We start from the raw sequence: 7,654 nt of genomic DNA, 5'->3' as shown, positions 1-7,654 counted from the left end.
TATTGTCCTGGCTAGACATTTTCCAGCTTTGTTCCATTTTGACTTTGCTGACTTCAACTTCCACTCACCCTTGTTTTGCTTTTGCTGCTAGCTTAAAGAGCCCCCGAGAGCAGAAATCTACTCACCCTGTGCTTGGTCCTTCGCCTTCTCTGTGCTTCCCTTGGGTGGCACAGCAGCTGAATCAAAGGAGGGTTAGTACAAGGCCATCTTTCCAGACCACAGCTTTCTCCTCACAGCATCCCTTGGAGGCAGGGACGTGCTCTTACCTCCATTCACTGGTGGGAGGTTATGGCACAGAAAGACTTCGGCCTGGTGTACCTGTAGAATTTAGGTCACTATAGCTACTGTGCTCAAGTGGGTGAAAAAGCCACACCCCGGAGTGCTGTAGGTATGCCAACCTGACTCCTGGTGTAGCCACAGCCAGGTCAATGGAAGGTCAGCCTAGCTACTGTCTCTTGGGGAGATGGTTTTCCTACAGCAACGGAAAAACTGCTCCTGCCTCTTTAAGTTGTGGCAGGTTTATGCCGGCATAGCTACGGTGCCGTAGCTATGCTGCAGTAGCTCCTGTAGTGTAGACAAGCCCTAAGGCCAGGCAATTAGTGACACACCACCTGAGGCTCTGCCCCTGTGAATCTGTTATTCAGATCTTTTAAAAAGCAGGATGGAGGGAAGAGAAGAAGGGCAATTTCCATGCTGTGCCATCCCAGCTCTGCTCTGTAGCCAGGTTCAGATCAAGCCGGAGCAGCTGTCCCTTTTCTCCATGCTGCTTCCTTCCCACTCGCCCATCCTCCACTAGCTGCTACCGAGGGGAATCCTACTGCTGTGGTACCGGCTGCTGCCTTTTCCCACTATTGCTGACAGTGCACTCTGGGGTGGCTCCCAAAAGCACCACAGAATGAAGCCTGGGGTCAGAGTGCAGGCTTGAGGCAGCTGGCAGGGTATCTGAGTGGGGTGTGAATTTCCCAGAGAGCCGGAATATCACTGCCAGCCAGAGAGCAGGATCCCCAGGGTCAGTGGTTAGTTAATATTCCTCTCCCAGCTGCCTGGACACTCCCTTCTCAGAGCATCTCCTCCCCTCTGTGAGCCCCCTTTCCCTAACAGACTGGTAAATGTTAAGGAGCAAGGTGGGCAGCCCTCACCCTCTCTGGAGAGGAGCTCAGCTTTCCATTCTCCATCATGTGGCTGTGGGAACAGCCCCCTGCCAACAGCTCCACGATTGTCATGGTCTGATGTGGCCCAGATGGCCCTGTGCCCCTAGGCAGTGGGAATAGTTGGACAGGGCCATCTCCTGATCCTACCATTGCAAGATGGGAAAATCCTGTCCAGGGTTTGGGCGGGTCTCCAGAGAGCTCAGATGCAGACAGTGGCCTCTCAGGATCCCTCTGCGGAGGGGAGGGGATAGGCGCGCCCAATCCAGAATAGACCAGTGCAGGAGGGGAAGGGAGTTTGCAGGTCACTCCCTCTCCTGCCTCAAGGACACCAACATTGAAGGTCTTGTCTGTAAAAATGGCACCATGGATCTTGTCTCCCCGTGTTGTGCAGGTCAGTAACGCACTGCTCATCCTGGGATCTGAGAGGCAGGCTGGGTGCTCTCTGTCTCATGCATCATTGCCAGGGACAAAGATTCTCTCAATCCTGTCGATGGGTTACAGAGCAGAGCAGAATCCAGCTCATGCTCCCAGACCAGAATCGACCCTGCGGTGCTGAAAGGAGTAAAATCTCCTTTTTGTGAGTGATGTCTGCAGACACGACTCTGAATACACCCCCGGGGCAGATCAGCTGAGTCACATGGGCCCGTTTCCAGAGAGAGTACCGGTGTGGTGGGGGGAGGGGAAAAATGCTCTGCAGAAGGGGGTTGTTTGTGGGAGAGTGCCAGCGGTCCGGGGTGAGGGCTGCAGTGACAGTCAGACTCAGCCATGCAGAGATCTGAGCCCACACACAGACAGCCCTGAACCTGAGCCTGCTCACCCAGCCCTAATACTGGCTTGGTGAAGGGGGCTGCCTCCCTGCTACTCATCACTCTGCTGCTAGAACAGCGCTACGTGTGGGGAGGGAAGGGCAGGCCATGGACAGCAAGGAAAAAGTGAGCCATGGGTGCGAGGTGGCAAGATGGCTGAGTGGGTCTGGCCCTGGGGACAGGGCAGGCTTCTCAGGAAAGGGAGAAGGTTAGACAAGCCCCCTGAAAGGTTTGAGCCAAGACCCAAATTCTGAGGCTAGGTTTGGGAGTGGGGCCTGGCTGGAGCCCAGTGGTGCAAGTCCTGTGCACACTAGCAAGGCCAGTGGGCAGCTCGCAGGGGGCAGAGATCTCTACTGAGAAGCAACCTCCGCCATGGCCCCTAGGCGACACGGCAGCTGATACTGTTTGGCCGGTTTCCATAGCACTCTAGAGGCGACAGGGACCCAAGAGGTGCATGGATTAGTATTAGTAGGAGAATAGCCAGCAGATGGAGGGAAGTGATTATTCCCCTCTGTTCGGCACTGGTGAGGCCGCACCTGGAGTATTGTGTCCAGAAGGGATTTGGACAATTGGAGAGAGTCCAGTGGAGGGCAATGAAAATGATTAGGGGGCTGGGGCACATGACTTACAAGGAGAGGCTGAGGGAACTGGGATTATTTAGTCTGCAGAAAAGAAGAGTGATAGGGGATTTGATAGTAGCCTTCAACTACCTGAAGGGGGTTTCCAAAGTGGATGGAGCTCGGCTGTTCTCAGTGGTGGCAGATGATAGAACAAGGAGTAATGGTCTCAAGTTGCAGTGAGGGAGGTTTAGGTTGGATATTAGGAAAAACTATTTCCCTAGGAGGGTGGTGAAGCACTGGAATGGGTTACCTAGGGAGGTGGTGGAATCTCCTTCCTTAGAGGGTTTTAAGGTCAGGCTTGACAAAGCCCTGGCTGGGATGATTTAGTTGGGGTTGGTCCTGCTTAGAGCAGGGGGTTGGACTAGATACCTGCTGAGGTCCCTTCCAACCCTGAGATTCTATGATTCTATGATTCTATGGAGCTCATCCGGGGCTGGGGAGGAGAAGGGGCAGGACCACATCACGTTGCACAGGTGCCCCCACCCCATGGCTTGTGTAGGTGGGCCAGAAACAGGCCCATGGAGCACAGAACATGCTCCTCCTGGGGAGATACCATGGGCCACATTCCCAGCAGGGCTGCTAAGGCCACTTTGTGATGGGCCGGCAGCATGGTGTAGCCAGAGACAGTCAGCAGAAAACTCCCCTGCACAGGCGGCTCTCTGAAAGTGCCGGATCCTCCATGTCCTGTGTCAGTCACCCTCTGCCCCCATGTGAGGAGTACGGGCTGTCTTCTGGGCAGGGCTTGGGTGGGATGGAGACTTGGTGATGTGGAGCTCGGCCACGCTCCAATCCTGAGCTCTAGGGGCTCCGTGCCATTGGGGTGTGTTAGAGCTGCCCCTGTGCCATTCTAACTCGTTGGGGGTTGGGGGCTCTGGCTTCCTGCTGGGCTGCCCCCACCCTTTCTGCACTAGCTGAGCTGGAGTGGAGAGTCTAGGCCTGTATGTCACTCCTGCCCAAGGAGCCTGTGCTGCCCTGGAGCCATGCAGGAACCAGAGAGGGACTGGGAGGCTCCACCGAGTCCCTGCTTCCTGGGGGAGTGATCGGCACCAGTCCTTTGCCTGGTGCAGAGGGTTTGCTCCTCTGCTCAGGCTGTGGGTGCTGGCTGTTGCACAGTGTGGGTCAGAGCCAAACCTCCATTCACTGCTTGGCCCTGCTGCCCAGCTGTGTGGGAGGGGGGAACAGCCACCTAGCATCAGTTGCTCTCCATTTGCAAGTTTCTGTGATACAGGAAGCTCACACAGAGGAGTAACGGGTCTCTCTGCAGGGATGTGCAGCAGGGCTCATGCCTGAACCCTCCGGCAATATTTGCAGTGTCCCTTGTGCTTAGTTTGCAAGGGGTCTTTTGCTGGTAGTGCCAAACTTACACAATAACCTCTGCTCCATTGCACACCCAGAGCATTGGGAAAGGTCCCCCCAAAAGCATCTGGATTGCAGGGTGCTCATGAGAATCAAACACTGACTGTTCTGAGGTTCATCCAGGCTCTCAGTGACTCTGAGACACAACGCACACATGTACCCACGCGCACGGGCGCGCACATGCACAGAACTTTAATTCCTGCATGAAATTTCAGAGAAGGCTGAAGTAAACGTGCGCCATTTTTAGCCATGTATTTGTGGGTGGTTAAGTGGAAGCACCAGCAAGCAGCAGCCTGAGGAGGCCCTGTTGCATTCTTACACTAGGCTTGGGCAGGTGAATGACTCATTACATGCTTGATTTCTTTCCACCCAGTTGCTGAGGGTGGTGTCACTTGCCTTCCAGCTGATAGGGAGGTGTTGCTGCCAGAAGATTGGCTGTTGTTCTTTGACATGTCAGAACTTTCCCACGGTTGGTCGGGAGTGCTGCGGGGCATGGGAAGGGTGGAGAACTGTTGGGTGGTGTCCCTCTCTGACTGATGACATCGCTCATGCATTGAGGAACCACTCACATGAGCCAGAAGACTCGGGAACTGTGCCGAGTGTGGTTGCATTGCATCAGCTTCTCCTCAACACATAAACATCTGGGCCACTTTGGTTTTTCTGTTCCTACCCAGGCCCTTATCTCTCAAACGAGCAGTGTTTTCCTATGGACTTCCCCTGCCCTGGCACAGGCTCGTGTGGCCAATCATGCACATGGGTTGGTGTGGGTCTGCTGAATCAGGCTAAGCAACCTGCCAGATTAAGCGATACTGTTTTAGTTGCTGTTCTGCCTCCAGGCATTGATGGCTCTTTTAGGAAAGTGGCAGTACCTGAAATATTAATGTCACCAGTCTAAATGTCTATAGGTGATAACTCTGAAGTGTGATTTACTTTATTTCTCTTTGGTTTCATGGATATGTTTCCTGACACAGAGTTGTTAGAATAATTCAGACTTAGGTCTCTTCTAAACCTCCAATGTTTCCTTTTGCTCCTTCTCCCTTTCACTGGATTCCATTACAGAGTCTTCACTTCTCCTGGCCCAGCCTGAGTCACTACATTGTTCTCCACCTGCACAGCAGATTGTTTAGGTCAGTGTTTCTCAAAGGCAGCCACGGTGGCCACATACGGCCACCAGGGGCTTTTCTAGTGGCCACAGCCTCCTGGACTGTGATTGAGGGGGCAAGGTAGCGGCCCCTCCCCTCCCTGTTGCTTCTGGACGCAGCGCCTTGGTGTTGGTTGCTGGGGCCACCAGCAGGGGTTGGGCCCTGCCTCCCTCTGGAAGCACTTGCGGCACAACGCTGGAGGAGCAGGCAGCCCATGATTTCCCCACCTTCCCAGGGGCAGTGGGGCTCAGACTTTGGGCTTCAGCCCTGCGGTGGCAGGGTGGCAGGTTTTAGCCATGAGACTTCGGGCTCCATCCCCAAGCTCCGGCTGTGCGGCAGCAGGTCCCAGGCTCCAGCCACATGGCTTTGGGCTCTAGGCCCCGTCCCCTGGGCATGGGGCTTCAGGCTTTGGCTATGGGGCTTCAGGCTCCAGCCCCCGTTGCTTCCCTGGCCTCCCCCCACCCATCCATCCCCATTGTCCCTGGCCCCTGCTGCCTCCCCCAACCCCCCATACAGGGCTTAATTTGTCCCTAGGCTTTCCTGGGCTGAGTTAGTCTGCTGTGAAAAGTGATACTTGTATGTTTGTTAGTATCACTTTTCACAGCAGACTTACTAGCTAGCAATACATAAATTACAGTGATTTGACCATGTGTATGAGCATATTTATTTGTTTTTCCTAAAACTAATTAAGTATTTTAGGAAAAAGTGTGAGAGCAGCCACAAGCAAGAGTTGGTGGCCGCACTCTGAGACCACCAAAAATTTGTCCTGAAAACCCCTGGTTTAGGTAGAATTGAATTGACACAGGTATCAAAATGTTCATTGTCCATGTGAACAACACGTGCAAACTCTTTAGCTGCATGGAATTTAGTTCACCACAGTTTTGCATTAAGAATATTTTTATTATGTTTATTACTTGTTAGCTGAGACAAAAGGGTTCCGAAAAGAGCAAGAAGACTGCTATGAGGTCTGGGAAAAACTGAAAGATTTAAGCCGCCCAATCTACTTAGCTTGTCAAAGAGAAATCTGAGAGATGACCTGAGCAAATCCACAAATACCTACAAGGGAAGGAGATTTCAGAGGGCAGATGGCTCTTTAATTTAATGGACAAAGACATAACAAGATGCTATGGCTGGAAGCCAAAGTTAGATAAACTCATGCTAGAAATAAGGAACACATTTTTAACATAAGGATAATTAACCTTTGGAACAATTTACCAAGGGATGTGGTTGAAGTCCATCATTTGAAGTCTAGATCAAGATTGGATGTCTTTTTCAAAAACCAAAACAAAACAAAAAACCTCTAGCTCAACCACAATATATGGGCCTGATGCAGGACTTACCCGGTGAAATTCTAGGGCCAGAGTATACAAGAGGTTAGATCATAATGGCCCCTTCTGGGTTTAAAATCTTTGTATTTCAAATATAAATATAAATCTATGAAAGCAAAGATAAATCATTTTCACTTAAGTACATCATGAGTCAGGACAAAGATTGGGTAGCAGGGCTCAAACTTAGAACATTCATACAAAGAAAAAATAGAACAAAATAATAAAAATAAACAACTGAAATTCAGGAAGAACAAGGATTTGACAGAATACTGCCTAGTTCGGCTCGCAATAATAGTAATGAAGGGAACCAACTCTCCAAATATTGTTTTTGCCTGGTCATTCCCCCTCAGAATTTGTTGAGTGTGAAAATACCGGTTTTGTTCTAGCCATCACTGTTTGCAATTAAAGCAGCTAATTGTAAAAGCTCTTTTCCCCACTTTTAGAAACATTGTTATGCACTCCCACTAAAACCAACGGTCTCTCTCTCTCGTCATTGCTGATGAGATCACACTGAGATTACGAGCGAACAAAATACAGTGCTTTGGGGGCATCTCCACGACATACATGAATATCTCATGGTAATGGATGGAGGCCACATCTCAATGCTGATACTGCTTGACCTCTCTGCAGCTGTCAACACCAGTGACAGTGCCCTGCTGGCCCAGTTACATGACACGTTGCTTGCTGGAGGAGGCACAGCACTGCAATGGCTTCAGTTAGTTATTCCACTCCAAGAGACCCAGAGTGATGATAGGCAACTGCTCCCTCCCCTGATGGCCCTCACCTGCAGGGTCCCAGAGGGATCTATCCAGTTCCTCTCCTCTTCAACATCTCCCCAGCTCCCTTGGAGAGGTGTGAGGTGCCACACGCTCCATAGCAAACAATGCCACCACGGTACTCTATGCCATCGCTCTGATGTCACAATGCCTAGCAGAGACCATGCCCTGGGTGACCATCAGCCAGCTCACACTAAACCCCAGATGAGACTGAAGTGATGCTGGCTGGAAGGGGAAAACACTTGGAAGAACTGGCCAGGTCACTGTTCTCTCTTCCATCAAGGGCGACTACCCCCATTCAGCAAATAGCCTCTGGGTCCTTTCTCACTCAGCCCTTCATACATAAGACAAAGGACTATCAATTTTCAAAAGTGACTTTCCCCACCTCCTGCTGGGCAGAAATCTTTGCCTCTCCCTCCTGGGCAAAGATCTGGTCACTGCAATCCAGGCATTTGTCACCTCCAGACAGGAGCAC

The 7,654-nt window shown here is 51.6% G+C and overlaps 1 long non-coding RNA gene across 1 annotated transcript; it reads right to left on the bottom strand.

Annotated features, from left to right (window-relative positions):
• Nucleotides 1-4,848: 4,848 nt before the first annotated feature.
• Nucleotides 4,849-7,288, bottom strand: LOC120406622. Its single transcript, XR_005599421.1, has 2 exons — nt 7,188-7,288; nt 4,849-5,040 (listed from the first exon to the last, which is right to left on the bottom strand). It is a non-coding gene; the product is annotated as an uncharacterized LOC120406622 (long non-coding RNA).
• Nucleotides 7,289-7,654: the final 366 nt, after the last annotated feature.

Source organism: Mauremys reevesii, linkage group 5 (assembly GCF_016161935.1).
Source record: "Mauremys reevesii isolate NIE-2019 linkage group 5, ASM1616193v1, whole genome shotgun sequence".
Lineage (NCBI taxonomy): Eukaryota > Metazoa > Chordata > Testudines > Geoemydidae > Mauremys > Mauremys reevesii.
This window is presented reverse-complemented; position numbering and strand designations above follow the sequence as displayed.